The 17,922-nt window shown below is 50.1% G+C and overlaps 1 protein-coding gene across 7 annotated transcripts in view; it reads left to right on the top strand.

The window, feature by feature from the left end:
• ASTN1 (astrotactin 1) overlaps positions 1–17,922 on the top strand; it is a 68,423-nt gene that overhangs the window by 2,693 nt on the left and 47,808 nt on the right. Inside the window, exon 1 of one of the 7 annotated variants that reach the window (XM_085586658.1) lies at positions 7,936–8,340. The exons of the other annotated variants lie outside the window; for them this stretch is intronic. The gene's annotated coding sequence lies outside the window, so the exon portion shown is untranslated. Of the gene's footprint in view, positions 1–7,935; positions 8,341–17,922 lie in introns of those variants that run through there. 7 annotated transcript variants of the gene reach the window in all.

Raw genomic sequence — 17,922 nt, 5'->3', positions numbered from 1 at the left:
CAGGTTTGGCAACTCAGAGGCTGCAACCTCTGGATTTGGAGGTTCCCCAGCCCAAAAATCTCAAGAGCACCAGTGCTGTCCCTGCACACTTGCTGGGGATGTGGCTATGTCAGGCTGATGCCTGGAGCTGGTGTGAGTGGCTGCTGTGTTCTCACAAGCCCTTGAGCAGGGACTGGAGGGTGTGTTGGAGCATCTTCCCAGAAATGTGGCTTCACGCAGTGTTTCTTGCACCATCCCTGGCAAAAACCAGACCCGTTCATTGCACCCGCCTGGCTCAGTTTGAATGTGTCATAAATAATGTGCTGGAGTGGGAGATAATCCCCACACACTCCTGAGCCTGGTCTGGTTCAGTGTCTGAACCAGGAGCTGCTGCTGCTGCTCTGGTGGCTTTCAGATCTAGGGGTTCCCAAGGGAAGGTGAGCTGCCACCCTGGCTGACAGGCTTGGAGCAGACCCAGGTGCTGGCCTGGGTTTGGGCTGGAAGTGCTTCACAGAGCTCATGGCAGTGGCTCTGCCGTGTGTGCTCCAGATCAGCTCCCTTTGGGGGGTCTCTCCGTGCCTCAGTTTCCCCTCAAAGAGGGTGTGAGCGTGCAGGTCGGTGGCTACAGCAGGGGGATGAGAGAGGGGAGCAGCTGGGGAAGGGTCTGGATCAGGGAGCCCAAGGATGGTGGGGTGCCATCCGCCTCCGGTCCTGGTGTCCCCCTCAAATTCCTCCTAAATAATTTAGGGGCTTTTGAGCTTGGCTAGTTTTCATGTGTTGTTCCCCTGCCTCGGTGACACCTCCCTGCCACAGTGGCCAAACCAGGCCTCCCACTGATGGATACATGGATTTTTCTCCCAACTAAAGATGTGCTGGGATCTTTGGAGAGCCACGTATGGTGCTCGGTAAAGCTGAAGTGCTGGGGGCAGTTGTTGAACTGGGCATGCCAAAAATGGCTGTGACTCCTGACCCCTGATAACCCCTGACAGGGAGCTCCAGTAACATGAATTAATGATGAGCTTTCTATTTATCTTTACACAGGAGGGTGAGGCAGTGCTCACTGCCTGCTTTCCATGCACTTTTTTGGGTCTCACCCTCCCTGCTGTGTCCATCCCACTGCCAGAGACAGCCGTGAGGGTTTCGCTGCTCAGATCTCCCAAACATGGGGACCTGTTGTCTGCTCCCCTGTTGCTCCAAAAGCAGATGGGCTGTCTGTGGGGTTATGACTTCTGCCCTAGGAGGAGGTGAGGTGCTTGGACAAGGCTTTCCCCTGCTTTGCAGCTCTTTTTGCTAATGAGTGGAGCAAGTTTTAATTGTGCTGGCCGCCTTCCTGCGCACGTGCTGCCTCGTTGCCTGTGCTTGCTCAGGAGCAGCTCAGGGCTCTCACCAATAAACCCCACACTAGTTTATGTTTATCCCTAAGGGGTCTCCAACACCATCTCCCCATTTTACTGTTGGGTTTTCTCCCAGCTCCTGAATTTTTGGGCAGTGCCGAGGGTGTGGGAGCCGGGATGGGGCCGCTTGCTGCGCTCCGCATTTCGAATCACCTGCTTTCATCCTGCTTCCATCCCGCTTTAAATCAGGCAAACCTTCATTTGCAATGGTCGCCTTTCATCTCATTTTGTGTTTGTTGCATTAGTTGTATTTTTTCCTGCAGGGAGGAAGCATTTTGCTGGTTGGTGGCTATTAAGAAATGCTAATTTGCAGCTCAATATTCCCTGTCCGCTCGCCTTCACACCCCCTTCTCCCTCACTGCTTGGCTCGGCAGCATCCAGCCACATTTGATATGTCATTAACTGGATTCATACTCCTGCAGGCTGCTAATTTTTTCAGGCCCCATCCTTTTCAGGTTATAAAGTGGCAAGAGGGGTATTTACGAGCATCCTGAGCATCCTGGCTTTCCTCAGCCCCCTTGGGGTCGAGGGAGATTTGTGATGCAATTAAAAACCACGCCAAAGACAGAGTCTTTGACTCCTTTGCCTTCTCTGTAATGCAATAAATGTTTGAAAAGTAAAGTCTGGAAATACCTTTTTGAGTGTAAAATCGACTTGAGAAATGAGAAAGCAGAGCTGATGAGTTGAACTTGTGCTTTCTGGGTGCCTGATATTTCAAGATCTTGAAATACTGGGTAGTTTTTTGCATGCTGTTTTCTTTTCCCCTGAGTGTGGAGGAGCTGAAGGAGCTGCTTCTGGCTCTGCAGGTTTCCAGCCCAATTGGTGTGCTGTGAATTAGGGCAGTGCAGCCCCTCATCTCCCCACTTCCCACTCCCCACTGCCCTCCCGGGAGCCTCCGCAGCAGAGGATGGGAGATGGTTCTTAACTTCAATGAGTTTAATAGATTATCATAAACTCCAGCCTTAATACAAGCTGTCACGATTTCAAATTATCTTACTTTTAAATTAAATAGATTCCTTTTTAAATACAAAATCAATTCTAATTTTTTAGAGGGGTGAGATTTTTCAAAGGCACCGATGAGCTGGGCATATTTAACTGCTCTTGAATATCTCCCCGAAATATCTAATCAATTTTTTTTGGGTTAAATCCTAGCTAAGCTCTTGGCTCTACTTCTGGAGGCTCTGGCCCTTACTTCCCTGGGTTAATAACAGGATTTGGGGTGGGGGGTTGTAGGGATGTGAGGCAGATCAGGGAGGGATGTGGCTGCTGCTGATCGGGGTGACGGCCACCGGCGCGCACGCCCGGCTCTGGCCAGATGTGACTCCTGCCAGCTCTCATCCTTGTCCCACACACTTCCCTGCTGCTGTGGCCTGCTGGAGATTGTGTCCTCCCGCTCTGTCCTCTACCCCCAGCTCCTAAAAGGCCCTGGAGGAGGGAAGCAGGAGCCAAGGAGCTGCAGGGTTGCATTATCCCATACTTATTTCCAGTTCCATGTCAAGTGAGAAGAGCATCCTATTGAGCATTGTTCCTCTCACCTGCATCTGGATGCTGGCTGGGGGTCCCAAAGCTGTTGGCACACAGGGCAGCTCTTTGGTCCCAGCACTCCGTTCTCACTGGGAAGCAGTTCTTGGGGTGTTGGGGTGCCATTCCCTGGCTTGGCTTAATTCCCAGGGGCAGCACCACCAGAGGCCCCATCCCCACCATCATCTGTCACCATCTCATGAGAGCAGAGCCTGGCAGAGGGCTGCAGCAGGGCTGACTCCACCATGGGGCCCACAGCGTGAGCCCTGCACCTGGGAATAGGTGTTATGGTGAAATAATGAAGCAAATATTAAGAAATTCTTAAGTACCTAGAGAATAACCAAGTTAAATGATACCAGGGGAGCTCAATTGCCGTGCTTAGATTGATTGAATTACTAAATGAGCCTGACTAATGGAATGGAGTGGATATATCGGACTTTTGCTCAAGATCCTGCAATAATTTCTCTAATAAGATTGTGAGCCATTAATTGGACTTGGCTTTGATCCTGGGCACTGTCGCGTGCTCTGAAACCCGCGGGTGTGATCTGGGCTCTGGCAGGCCCAGCGAGGGGACAGCTGCTGTCCTCTTCCTGCTGGGTGGCTTGCAGGGCAGCGGGGGATTCACCTCAGGAGGTCCCAGCAGCTCTGGTGGGGAAGGGAGCCCAAAACACCCCACCTCAGCTGCCCTCCTGCCCCTTAGCAACACCCATCCTGGCAGTGGGATTCACTGAATCCCTTCCTGCTGCCCGCAGCTGGGCTGGCTGGGGTCTGAGCCCCTGTTCCCATGGATTTGAGATGGATGCTTGAGGTGTTTGCCTGCTGGAAATCCAGGAGTGCCACGTTCTTGCTGCCTCCTCCTGGAGTGGTTGCTGCTGGTGGTGGAACATTGTTGTGGCACCCAGAGTGCTCCTGGCTGTCTGTTTTGCTGTGTGAGATGTTTGTCCCCAAGGCTTGGGGGCTTCCAGAGTTTCCAGCAAAGCAGAGAGGGATCTATGAAAGGGACACATCCTACCCTGGCCCTGCCCTGGAGCACCTGGTGGGGCAGGACATGCTTGTCTAATAGCTCATCTAATAATTGGGTGAAAACTGCTGGTGGGACCCCATTCCAGCCCCTCCTCTTGGCCATGCAGCATAACCACATCCCTTTTCCTGGGGGTGCAGTGTCACTATAGGACACGTGAAAGCACAATGTGAGCCACTTGCTATTTGCAAGGTAAAGAAGATGGTTTATTTCTCTGACTCCACCTTTTATATTTTCTCAAAGGTGACATTGGATTGGAGAGTGAATGGGTCACCTCTCCAAAGACATTGGACAAACCACTAGTACATTAAGTTTTTCTACCTCCGTAAAAGAATGTAAATCAATATGTTATTTGTAGAAATCATGTGGGAAAGTTCTCTAATAAAATGTAAACTCAGAAGGCTTTAGAAAATCTTAAGAATTAGGGTGACAGTGCAGAGCCTGGAGCGAGGTGACCTGCTCAGAGCCACTGAAGCACCGGGGACACCCCGTGCCTGGTAACATTCCCTCTTCCAGGCACTGGAGCCCAGCACCCACCTCAGCTGTGAGTAGGGCCAGCCCTTAAAACCTTAAAACGGGGTGGAAAACGCTGCAGGAAAGCTGACAGCATCCCAGGGAGGAGCAGGGAGGCCCCTGTGGCCAAACTGGGGGCGATGGAGGAGGGAGGCACAGTGTGCACGTCCCCATCCTCACCTTGGGGCACCTTGTCCCCACGCTGTGCCCACTGCAGACCCCCTCTCTTGCTGGACACGGGCGTTTCCGTGCCACGGGGGATATACAGGGCCTCTTGTATATTTTTTTTCCCCCTTAACCAAGGGAAGAAAAAGTAAGAAATAAGGATTTCATCTCTGGGAACCCGTTGCCACAGCAACCATGCATCCAGCTGGCTGCAGCGGGGCTGGGAGGGGATCTGGCTGACCCAGAAAGCAGGGGGGGAGTGGGATGGGGGCTGCTTGGCCTTTCCAGGGTCTGGCAGGGTGGGCAGGGACTCAGCCAAGGGGGCTGCAGGGCTCCTGGCCCCCTGTTTTGTCTCCCTTCCTGAACCCACAACCCACATCCAGGCAGGGATGCTCAGGCTTGGTCCAGTTCCTGCCCTGAGACCTGTCCCAGTTTTGGGGGCTGGGCCGCCCATGCTGGCACTCCTCAAAGACCCCCAAAGATTTCTGATGGGTCTTACACCCCTGGAATTGGCTGTGATTCCACTGCTGAAGGGGACCCTTGGGCAGCCATACTGATGCCACTGTCTCACCTCTGGCTTCCTCTCCATGTTCCAATGGCATTTGCTCCTGGGCTGCATCCCATATTTTATTTTATTTTATTTTATTTTATTTTATTTTATTTTATTTTATTTTATTTTATTTTATTTTATTTTATTTTATTTTATTTTATTTTATTTTATTTTATTTTATTTTATTTTATTTTATTTTATTTTATTTTTTATAGTTTTAAAAATATTTTATATTTTTATTTTATCTTATTTTATCTAATATTTAATATTTTATTTTATTTTTATTTTGTATATTTTATATTTTATTTTGTATATTTTATATTTTATAGTTTATCTTATTTTATTTAATAATTTATATTTTATTTTATTTTTACTTTATTTTATTTTACTTTATTTTGTTTTACTTTATTTTACTTTACTTTATGCTCTTCTATGCTATTCTATTCTGTTTAATTCAGTTTAATTTTATTTTCTATTATGTTTTATTTTTTCATGGTCGCTTCGCCAGCTCAACAGAGACTGAAATCCTCTCTCTTGGAGCCTTGCTGCAGAGCAGTCCTTCAAATGAAGGAATTTTTGCCTGGTGGGATTAAGGCAGTGCCTGGATGATGACAGCTCTGTCATTTAAGACTGGTTGTCCTTTTACTTCCAAATTGCTGGGCTCTGGCATCTCTGCAGCTGTGGCTGGTGGCTCACCCCAAGCTGGGGGATTTGCCTAGATAAGGGAAGATTTGTCTAGCTAAGGGAAGGTTTTTGATTTTTGATTTTTGATTTTTGGGTTCTGGCTGTCCCAGCACAGCTTTTTGCTGAGGAATGACCCAGAGGAGAGCGTGCCCTGCTCCGTGGGCTGGCTGGTGTTTCTGATCCTGGGATGGATGCTGACCCGTGCTGGGCTCCTCGAGCCTGCTGTGGGATGTGCTGGAGCTGAGCCCACACTTGGCTCTGCTGTGGGTCTGCGTTGCTGCTGACGGGTGAGGAAGGGCTCTGAGCCCCTTCCCTCCATGGTTCCTGCCTGCAGAGCCTGAGATCCACCGGGATCTGAACATTTGTCATCCAAGGGAAGCAAGGGATCCTTGAGTAAGGGACCCTCTAGCTGGTGGTGGCTCATGGGTCACAGAGGTTTGGGGTCTGCAGCCCCGGCGTGAGAGGGGACACAGCCCCTGTTCTGGCCAGCTCTGAGGCTTCTCAGTAATTAGGATGACTAACGAGCCTAGCAGAGCAAGCAGCTTGGGGGATGCAGAGAGCTGGCTCTGCTCCTGCAGGGAGCTGATCCAGCTGAAAACTAACCTGGTGGAGGAAAGAAATTGGAGAATCTTAGAACCTTAGAATGGTTTGGGTTGGAAGGGACCTTAATGCTCATCTCGTTCCATGGGCAGGGACAACTTCCAATATCCCAGGCTGCTCCAAGCCCTGTCCAGCCTGCCCTTGGACACTGCCAGGGATCCAGGGGCAGCCACAGCTGCTCTGGGCACCCTGTGCCAGGGTCTGCCCACCCTCACAGGGAAGAATTTCTTCTTAAGGGCTGGGTGAAGGGCAGGAGAGGGTGGCAGAAGGTGCCACTGCTCTTAGTGTGACATGGCACATCTGCTTGGCCCCGTGAGGGCTGTACTGCCTTGTGAGTGCTTCCCAAATCAGGTCAGTGGTCCAAGGAAAACCACAGCCTGTTTGCCAGAGCCCTTTGGGGTGGAGGCCTGGCTGACGTGTGCAGGCAGGATCTTGACCCTGATTTTTGGGAGAGGTGCCTCCTTTTCCTCCTTCCTGCACCCCTGCCCTCCTCTGCTGCCAAAACCACCCAGCTGCGATGTCACCGTCACAACACAGTGGCTGCCTGGGAAGGCAGATATTTGCAACCCCGAAATATCCCCAGGACAGGCTCTTGTGTGATGGGAGACAGTTACCATGGAAACCTCCTTCAAATAAAAAAAAAAAAAAAAAAAAAAGAAAAAAAAGAAAGAAAAAAACCCGAAATTTAAAGCAGCCCTTGTAGCTCAGAGGAACTGTAGACCTTATTATGGGTTTTGGCAACCCCCCTTTTTCTTTTATTTGCTCCAGCTAAAAGCTCCAGGAGACAAGGCAATTAATTTGGCATCCCAAGGGGAGTGAGAGAGCGAGGGTACAGTGCTGGGAACCAGTTTCCCTGGCTGGCAGGCAGGAACTTCCCGTGCCACTGCCCCACAGCCACCAAACACCCTCCTCTCATGGGGCTGCTCCAACCCAGAGGAAGGAGCAGGGTAGTTTTTTTAGAAGAGGTGGCTTAAGGATTAAAAGACCCTTTCTATAGGTCCATGCATGGAGTGTTTGGGAGGGGATGGGGTGAGTGGAGGGCTCAGGGCACTGCAGGAGGGCTGAGGATGCAGAAAAGCACTGCGGGTTGAGGCTCCAGCACGGGGATGGGTGGCTCAGCATGGGCTGCAGGGGGCTTGTCCTGAGGAGGGTGGCAGGAGGAGGCAGTGCAAGAAGGGCATAGCATGGCAGGGAGGCTCCTGTGTGGATCAGTGTGGGAACTCAAAATGTCTCTCAGACATTTTTAGAGGTTCCAGGCCTTGGTCAGAAGCATTTTAGACCCTGGCAGGCAGCTGCAAACAGCTGTGATTTTGAGTTTGAGCCATGGAATAAGTTACCAACTTTGAAGGTAGAACAAGCAGTCACAAAGGGTATAGTAGAAGTAGCTACAAAGTAGAGGGGAAAATTTTTTAGTATTGTACAGGGGGGTTTAGCACCTGTACAGGGGGGTTTTTACTTTGTACATGGGGGTCAGAAGGTTTAAGATGGAGGAAAGTGGGCTGATCCTGTTCTTCCTCCTTCTTCTTCCTTGCCTCCATGTTCTTGGTGATGTTGGCACTCACAGATTGGTTTAGAGTAGAAAAGCACCATTTAATATAGGTAGTAGGTATTAGGGGAAAACTGTAAACATGTAATACGTAATATATCATATAAAAGAGAGCAGCAGCCCTGGGCAGGGGGAGAGAAGAAGAAGACAGCAGATAGAGAGGATGTCAGGGTGTGTGTGTGCCTCTGCCTGAGCTGGGAGCAAACCAAAGCAGCCCAAGAAGAAAATCTTTTAGATAACTTGCAATAAACTGTCTTGAGACCAAACAACAAGAGGCTGCTGAGTTTTTCTTTGGAAGCTCGGGTTGGAGGAGAGACTTTTCCACCACACGAGACGCCAGACCAAGCCCGGGGTTCTCACAGATCAGGTGAGCTGAGCTGGGTGGCTTTGGTAGGAAAGGGGGATGCTTGGCAGGAGAGACAGCCCGCTCCCAAATTTTCCTGCCAGCCTCTACAGTGCAGCAGTGGCTGCAGGGTGTGGAAATTGCTGCTGTGCTCTCGGCCCATTTGCTCCCCTAATGATGTCCCCAGTGTCTGCAGCCTCTGGGAAATCTCCTGTTTGGACTGGAGAGGCTGCTGTGCCTCCCACCACCCTGGGCTGGCCCCAAGCTCCCCCAGGCTCTGCTTTCCCAGTGGTGGTTGTGCCATGCAGGGCTGTTCTGCCATCCCAGTGCTGCACCTCCCAACCTTTCCTGAACTGCTGAGGCAGAAATAGCTGGGCTCTGTCTTTTTTGCCTCTTTGGGAGAGCTCTGGAGAGGAGCAGCGAGGGGACTCGAGTGCTGTCATGCTGCTGTGGTGTTGCTGGCTTTCCTGCTGGTCAAGGGGGCAAGCCAGGAGTTTGTCTTTGCAGATATGATATGTATGGCCTGACAATCTGGGGGGAGTTAGAAATGTCTGCAAGGATCCCACCCCATCTCATGCCAAGGTGCAGCTTCAGTGGCCTGAGATGTGTGTCCAAGCATCTGCAAGCAAGGCAGTGCCTGAAACATCCTTCCAGGGAAAAAGGAAACCAGTTTTATTAGTTTTTCAGCAGGAGTTGCTCTCTTCAGGGTCTGCTGTGGTGCTGTGCTCAGAGTTGGTGGGCAGGACAAGTAGCTTATCCCCCTCCATGGATGGTGGAAGGGGAGTCAACCTTGGACTTGGGTTGGTTTCCACAGCTTTTATTGTCATGTTTCTGCCTTTTTGTGCTTGCAGAGTAAGGCACATCTCTGGTTAACCCTGGAGGACTCAGCCCCAGCCCCAGCATGCCCCACAGTCCATCCATGCTGTGGCACACACTGGGAGAAAGGGGTGTCCTGCAGGAGCTGGGGGCTGAGTGGGGGATGTGGAGGCTCCTGGGAAGTGGTGCTCATCTCCCCGTGGGATGGTGGTGGGATGGGTCTGACCTTATTGTAATTAAAGCTCAGGGCTGGGTCTTCCCAGCTTTCACAGGCTGGGGATGGAAGGCAGTGTGGATGTGAAGCCACCGTGCCAGCAGCAGGGAGGTACCAGGGTAATGGAGGGAGGGCAGGAAAAGAGGGACCATGAGGAGGGAGGAGAGGCACAGTGCCAGGAGGCAGCAAACAACTGAAGGAGCCACACAGAAGCCAAGGGGCATGAGGAGCAGTGGTGGCAGAGCCACTCGCTGTGGGTGTGACCCACAGCATCTTTGGTGGCTCCTTGAAGTTGCCCGCAGAGGCTGGTGCAGTGACCTTTGGAGTGAAGCACAGCAGGAATTAATGGCTGGTTTCACACCAGGTGGCAGCATCCAGGTCCTGGAAATAGCACTGCAAGAGACATGGCTGTGTGGTCACTGGGTTTCTGGCCAAGAAAAAGGGGAGATGCCAGGAAGAAACAGCAGGAGGAAGTGGCAGGCTGGCCTGTTGAGCCCTGGACTCAGCAGCAGCCAGAACTGGCAGGGTTAAGGCAAATGCAGGAGTGTGCAGTTACTGGTGCTCAGAGTCCAGCAGGGCTCTTTGCTCTTGAGACACTGAAAACGCTGCTGACTCCTCATCTTGATTTGATTTTGTTTGCTGCTTGTTTGCTAAAATGAGCTCCTGCTTCTCTGGTGCAGGAGGAAGAGACAGCAGCCCCTTGCTTAGAAGCTCCCTGGCCATGATCACGGGAGTGCTGTCCTGGCTAGGGCAACTCTTTTGTGCTTGGCTGGACTGAAGCACCCTGATTCCATCCCCTTTTTTCTGGCCATCTCCAATTTCAAATTTCAGCACTGGACCAAAAGCATGAAATAGATTTTCCTTCCTTTTTTCCCCCCACGTAAATGCAAGGGAACTTCCTGCCTATGGTTGTGACGTTGGGATTCCCACTTCCCTGCCAAGGGTGCGAGCGCTGTGTGAAAAGACAGGCAGGTAAATACAGAAATACAGGCAGGGCTGTGCTGCTGTGTGAGGGCACCCAAGCTGATGGGTGCTGAAACCCAAAGCAGTGTTACATAATTCGGACTGCAATGCAGAAGCTCTTCCTTAATTTTTAATTATCCGGTTGCCGTGCGTACGTGGTGCTCAGCTCCAAGCCCGTCACACGTGCGAAGGGCCTTGGCTGGTGACGGTGACAGGAAAGCCTTTTCTGGTGCTCCTGTCCCTGGTGGCATGGCAGGAAGATGTGGATCCCCATGGCACTGAGCTGTGGTGGCTGGGCAGGAGGCTCTGCACCCACCCTGGGGACTCAGGGGAGAAGGTTTGTGTGCAGGTCTCCAAAGGCCTTAGAGGTTTCTCTGGTCCACAGTGGTGGAGAAATGGAAGGCACCACGGTCATTTTACATCCTGTAGAGCCCCAGCTGCCTCTCAGGGTGGGTTTGTTGGGGTGTAGGAGAAACTGTGGAGGAGTTGTTGCAGACCTCTGCTGTGAAGAACCATTTCTTCCCCTCCCTGTTTCTCTCCCTCTTTCAAATCCCCATTCTGCACTTTCTCTCCTTCCTACAAAGGTGGCTGCCTCAGAGCAGCTTAGGCTTCAAAGTTCCCAAAATAACAAAGGTTAAAATAAATTAAAAAAGAAGAAAAAAAAAAAGAAAAGTCTTTGCCAGAAGATCAAGTCAGTGCCCCACTTGCACCTGGGCTCAGAGCTTCAAAGCAGCTGCAAGGAACCCCCATGATTTCCATGGTCAGGTTCTCAATGCCTGTGGTCCTGCCTTCACCCTCCTGCAGTGGCAGGAGATTCTGTAGTAGCCAGGATGAGGCTGCAGGTGACTGGAAGGGGTGGAGGGTCCTGCAGCTTTCATTGTCTGTGGGGACAATTGGAGAAAGTCTCTTGGGGAGGAGGAGGTTGTGGTGGGCAGAGCTGTGTGGGTGAGGTGGGTGCCCCAGAGCTCTGTCTCCTGGCCAGGCAGGTGGGCAAACAGCCCCTCCGTGCCCACTGTGTGCTTTGTGCCTCTGCTGGCTCTGCTGATTTATACAGATCATCAATATGACAATTATATACACCTGCAAATTTAATTACCTCCATTTTCATCAGGTGGTGACAGATTTATGCCTCTATTCAGTTCCTGTAAATCTCAAGGAAGCTTGACTAGACTCAAAAGTCTTCCCATTCTTTGCTGTGCACTGGCTGGTCTCTGGCCATCTTGACAAGCTCTTCTTTCAAGAGTGATAAATTCAAGATGCACGGTTAACTTTTTCCTCTTCTACATCTTTCTTATTTTTTTTTCCTCTCTCATTCTGCCTTTCCCATCTTTCAAAGCCTCTCCACAAAATGGAGCTTGAAATCATGTCAGAGCTCCTAAGCACCAAAGAGTTTATGTTGTTAGGAAGAGTTGGGATGTTTAGAAGGCAGGCCTGCCTTCTCCATGCCTTCCTCTGAGACCAGCATTGCTCCCTCCAGGGCAGGGGGAGGAAGAGGAGGATCACCTCTTGGAAAAGCTGTTGGCCTAGCTGTGGACAGGTGTCAGAATCTGAGGTATTGATGATTCCCAGATTGTAGAAAGTCTCTGTCTTTCTGCCCCGCTGCCAAAGCAGAAGCCATAATTGGTCTGTGCTGGTTCCAAGGTTGTTTATTCTGTTTATCTCTCACATGTTCTGCTGCCCTGCCCAGCTCTGTCCTGCAGGGCAGCGTGTGGGGCTCTGCCCTCAGTGGGATGTGACAAACATTAAATACCAGAAACTCCCTGGGCTGGATTTACAAGAACGTGCCAATATCTGTCACCTACGTTGGACAGTGTGTCCCCAGCCTGAACCAACAGAAAAATGCCAACACCACAGTGAAACATGGAGGGCATGAAGAAGGAGAAAAAGGACAAGACACACCCAATTTCCTCCACCTTGTCCCCTTTGGACCCCTCATCTAGAATCCTAAAATTTTACTTTTGCACCCGTGCCACACTTAATTATTACTTATATCACACACTCAGAGCTTGTAATTCATCCTGTAGGATTGCAAACTCTTTTCCATGGACAGAGATCACAGACAGTGTCTCTGGGGGCTCTGTCCAGGGGGGTTCCTGACCCCTGCCAGGGTCCCAGACCTGCCAGGACAGCCAGAGGAAAGCCCTGGATTCCCACAGACAGGAGAGCAGACAAGGTTGTTTTGCTCCTGTTTCACTCCCTGGGAGGGCCATCCCATGTCTCAGGAAACAACAGGTCGTGGCTCTTGCCTCAGGGGAGGTGAGGAACAAGTAGCTGTGCTTGTTCCCTGTGCTGAGCACAGAAATGCCAAAATGACATCTAATTTCCCTGACCTCTCAGCCTCGGCACAACGAGCACTCACCCAGGTGAGTGTGTAGGAGTGAGCTGAAGGTCACCCTTGGTGTGCAGCGCCTGTGGTCACTGTGGAGCATCCCCCCCACGTCCCCTGCTGGTCCCACCACCACTGCCTGACCTCCTCTGTACGATATGCTCTGATGCCTTGCTAAGTGCCTGGCAGATGGGCTGGAGTGGCCAGCCATTCCCTTCCCTGCCAGTCCGTGATGGATATAAATAGTCCTTTGCCTCTCCGTGGAAATCGCTGGCTGGCTTGTAAAGCTGAAGGGAATCTTGGCAAGTATCTTGAGGCTGCAGGGTCTGACAGCACAGATTTGGGGTTTGGAAAGGGGGAGTTACTGGCTGGGTGTTAAGAGGATCACTTCTGTCACTAGGAGGGAGCTGCCCTGGGGTCCCCCCTCCTCCCATAGGGCCGTGCCTGGGGGAGCAGAGGGTCCCAACCATTCCCAAATGGATGCAGGATGCATCCTTGAATGGTGGTCTGGGTAACACAAAGATGGCTTTGCAGTCACTCTTGCACCCCAAGACACTGGGCAGCATGGGGGTAGTGGGTTGTTGTCCCTTGGCATCTGCAGCCAGCACTGATTATTGAGAAAAAAAAGGTTGAAACTGCAGGATATCTATATAGGGTCCTTTCCCTGTGCCCAGGTCTGTGCTGCAGGGATTTCTCAACCTAGGATGTGCCTCTGGGCTCTCTGGCTCAATGGCTGCTGGTAGCTCTGTCTTCCCTGAATTCAGTACCTTTTGTAGTGCTTTCACACTTTATGGTGGATGAAAAAGAACCTTTTGTTGGTTTTTACATTTGTAAATCCTAGCAAAATGAGAAACAGCGAATTGCCTTTCCCACTGCTCCACAGGCATGATGGCTTTACAGGCTTTTCTCATGTCCTCACCCTGTTGTTTGGTTCCTTTACTGAGGAGTCCTAACACAGTTGTTTTCTCCTCTTCACAAAGCCATTTACAATATCTCATCTTCCTTGTACCCCTCCTCCAAACCTTCCAAGCTTTGCCTCCTGCCTTTCGAGATGGTTGACCTGAATATCACTTGCAGGATTCCAGATCAGCTTGCTTTCACCAAGGTTGAGTTTCACCTGCCCACTTCCTTGCCTGCTTTCCTCCTGCATTTCTCAGCTTTAGCTTTGAGAGGAATAAATTTAGCCTTGGTGACCAACTTTGTCATTCGCCTCCTCTTCCAGAGTGTTTCTGAGCAGCCAAGGTCCTGACAAAGATCTCCGTGGGGCTTCTTGGTAACCTCCTTTCATCATGGAAACTAAACCCTTACTCCTCCCCCACCTGGTGGGCTTCAAGATGACTTTTCTTCTTATCCCAGCACCACTTTGGTGCTTTGGGAAACTTTGAGGTGGATTTTGACAAGAACTCCTTGAAACGTGTCTGTCAATTTGGATCACCCTTACCTACTGGCTTACATTGTTGGGTGACCTGTATTTACTGATGCACCTACAGGTTCCTCTAACAAAGTGTCCAGGGCACAAGCAGAATTTACTGGTCTTTAATTTCCTTGATGCACAACAGCTTTTATAAGAAATTGGAGTTTCTTCTGGCAGGTTCTTCTTCTCGAGTTGCTCACCCTTTTGGAGTGGCTGCGTTGATGGAGTTCTCTAGGTGAGCACCATCTGAGCCCAGGGGTTTGTGCCCTCCTTCTCGCTGATTTGCTGCGAGACAATGTAGCCAGGGCAGTAATTTTCCATGGCTGATTGGGATCCTCTCCATCATTTGGACCCTTTCCACGGAGACCTGATTTTCCCTTTGGAAGAGGTGACGTGACAGCATTGCAGGGTGAGATATCAACTACAGATGTGGTCCTTTCTGGGGTTTTTATATCAGCATGTCATCTTGGAAGTGTATTAATGAATTCTCCTTATTTTGCTTTTGCTCCCTGTCGTGGCTGGGCGTTTGGGTTCCTTTGAACATGACCGTGTCACCCGAGTGTTGGACCAGGAGGAGGATTTGCCTCTCCTCCCACATTTCCTCTGCAGCTCACAGTTAGGACAGATGGGAGCAAAGCAACAAGAGAGGAGTGAAAATGAAACACTAGCGAATGTCCCAACCTGCTCGTTGTTTTTCCCCCAGCTTTAGGTCAAAACTGAGAAAGGAGAATAACCTTGGAGAGGAAGTGGGGCAGGTGAGGTCGGGCATGCCCTCGGGCTTGCGGGGAAGAGCGGGGCAGGGTGGCTGTCACCTTGTAAGGTCAGCAGCTGCAGAGCAAACCCCACCAATGATGGATCAGTGTCCTCTGCTCAAAACCTGCTGTGCAGCTCAGCGTCACGCCCCGAGTGATGGAGGGTTTGTTGCTGAAGAAAGGGAGGGGTTAGGGCTCTGGCATATTTGGGACTGAAGTCCCGGTTCAAGGCTAAAGCGTGGCACAGCTTTGGGATGTAACTCCCTGGTGACCTTCCCAAAAGCAAAGGTGCCCTGCATTCCAAGGAGGAGCCTGGCTGGCTGCCAGCCATGCTGTGGCACCTCATGGCTTCACGTGTACCAGCCTCACTCACAGGCAGCGTGGTGGGGTGATGTCTGTGACCTAGCCTGGGAGTGCCTCCAGGGAGATCACCACTGCCTTCTCCTCCAACCTTTATGTTCTCCCATATCTATGAGTCTTTTGGAGATTTTCCCCCAGGGGCACTCTGCCACGATGCAGGTTCCTAATATATACAGTGAGGCTAATGTTTGCTGGTATGGAAAAGCTGGATTGTCTTGAAAAGGCAGAATGACCTGCAGAATGAGCTGCTTTTCCTACCTGAGACTGGAGACAGGAAAAAATGCAAATGAAATATGGGTAGTCAGTGATGAATATGAATTTTTAAAGCAGGTCCATAAAAACATTGATAGTATCCCATGAATTATCTGTCACTGAAACCCTGGAAGTATAAATGAGTTAAGTATCAAGATAAGCATTTTGACATCTGAATTGGTAGAAATCAAGGCCCGAGATCCCAAAAGAGAGAGCAAATGACTCATGGTGGGAAGGTCTCCTGAGTCACTTCAGGCATTGGAGACCCTGGGAGGAGTGCAAGGCTTGATTTAGCTGAGTTCAAGCCCTTTAAAGCATGTGATGTGTGTGGTTTAGGCATGGAGCAAAAGCCTTAGCTAATGGGGAACTTAAATTAAAACACAGTCAGGTTCCGGATGGAAAATGAGGCAGGTTTAAATGTTAACGAGGAAATACAAGTCCAAGTCAAAATCTGTGCTTGGCTGTACCAAATGAATCTGTGGAGACCAGCATTATGACAGAGTTCATTTGACTTATTGGAGGCATCTATTAGTGCAAAACGCTTCCAAATGGAGAGGAAAATTGTTTTGCTGGGTTTTTTTAACAAAATGCTGATGTGAGTTTTTAAGAAGAGCTGTTCTTCTTGTGTGCCACCATGCCAGGTCTCAGTGGGGTGCTGAGGACATGGGAATAGGTCCAGGTCAGCACCAGGCTCATGATTTTGATGTTTCACCAGCTCATGTGCAGAACTGGGCTGTGACAGAGGTGCTGCCTCCCAAAATCAGGAGGACATGGGAGGACTCCAGAAGGACTGGGTTTGCTTTGTGTGGGACAGCTGTCCCAAGGGAAATGAGGCTGTCTGGGATAAGAACAAAACAAGTATAGATCCACACACCTCCAGCACCTTCAGTCTGGTTTTTTGTCCTCTCCTCAAGCTGCTCCTGTAGAACCTTTCTGCCTCCCCTGGCAGATGGTCTGGGAGGAGAGCAGCCGTGGCAGTTCTCTTAAAAGCATCAGCTGGGGCCTTTGGAGGCTGCTGCTCCTGCAGATATGAAGGACCTGGGCCACGTTTGATACCAGGTGAATGTGGCACAGCCTAATTAGTGGCCTCCTACTGTTATTAACCTCTGACTCAGACAGGCTATTTTTTAACAGAGGTGCAAGAAGTTAATACTAGTGCTAATGGCTTCCTATCCAAGGCCTTAATGAAAGCTATGCAGGGACCAGGCTTTTCATCAAGATCTTTCAAACTTTGAACTTGAAATTATCCTCTCCCCACACCACTTTTTTTTAAATTTTTGCCTTTCTGCCCACTTTTCTGCCTCCTCTGGGACATCCTGGTCCCAGTGTACAAACTGGTCAGCGGGGTTGGCGCCTCCAGCTCCGTAGCAGAGCTGACACCCTACAACATCCAGATAAATCATCCCAGTTGGCTACATGGGTCACTGTGGCATCTCCCACCAGGTGGGGAGATGTCTGCCTGGGGAGCAAGACAAAGGGAAAAGTGAAATCTGTTGGACTGGGAGAAGAGAGAGTAAAGAGATGCTGTGTTAGGGAGGAAGCTTGGTCTTGATCTTGTCATGGTCTTGCTTAAACCAAACTCCAAGAGAGCTTCATTGATGCAGCAAAGCATTTATAGGTGGAAATTTTTCAGGTAGAAATGGAGTAGGATAGAGGCAGCTGAGGTGTTGCCAAGACACTTGAGGAAGGGAGGAGAAGGTCCAAGGCTGAGCTCTCTCATCCAGGCACTGCCTCGAGAGCCTCTGCCAGGGCAGGAGCAGAGATGGTGGAGCAGCCTTGTCCTGCAGGGTGATGGAGGGCTCATAGCCTGCCAGTTTGGGGTGATGGCAGTGGATCTATTTCTGGGGTGTTTATCTCTTGCACTTCTGACCTACGTGCAATGCAGCTGCAGGGTCATGTCCTGATGTCTGGTGAAAGAGAATAACGTGCTCAGGCTCTGTGGCTGGATTGTGCTCTTCTAAAACAAGAATCCATTTTTTATTGAAATGTATTTTTCTTTAAAAAAAAATAAGCCTGTTTAAATAAATTTGAAATTATGACAACCTATTTTAAAGCTTAAATTTACTATAATCTATTAATCATTTAAATAACTTCCATCAAGGATTTCTTCTCAAATATTAATGAGCTGAAGGGTGCTGCTTTTACAATGATATGTCAGATCAGGGGGAAAACATCTCTAACTCTAGCTTTCTAAATGTCACAATGTCACATACTTAGTATCTATTATTTTCACTCTTTACAATGGAGCAAATGCTGGTATTTACATTTTTTCCAAATGTCAGTATGTTGAGTTCCTGCTGTGCATGAAAGTTCTTGCCTTAATTACCCATAATTTCACATTAGCAGGCAGGTGCAGGGAGAGTGTTTTCTTCCATTTGAGCTGGTTCATACGAAGTTGAGAAGCCGTGGGGAGCTGGGAAAGCAGGCAAGCTTGATTTCCCCTCTCAGTCCATGAATAAAGACCATGTGGGAGAGGAGGAGATCTGCTGCTTCAAATCCTCCTGGCTCC

Source organism: Lonchura striata, chromosome 8, assembly GCF_050655825.1.
Source record: "Lonchura striata isolate lonStrDom1 chromosome 8, ASM5065582v1, whole genome shotgun sequence".
In the NCBI taxonomy this organism is placed as follows: domain Eukaryota; kingdom Metazoa; phylum Chordata; class Aves; order Passeriformes; family Estrildidae; genus Lonchura; species Lonchura striata.
Note: the sequence above shows the minus strand (reverse complement) of the source record. Positions and strands in the feature narration are given on the sequence as shown.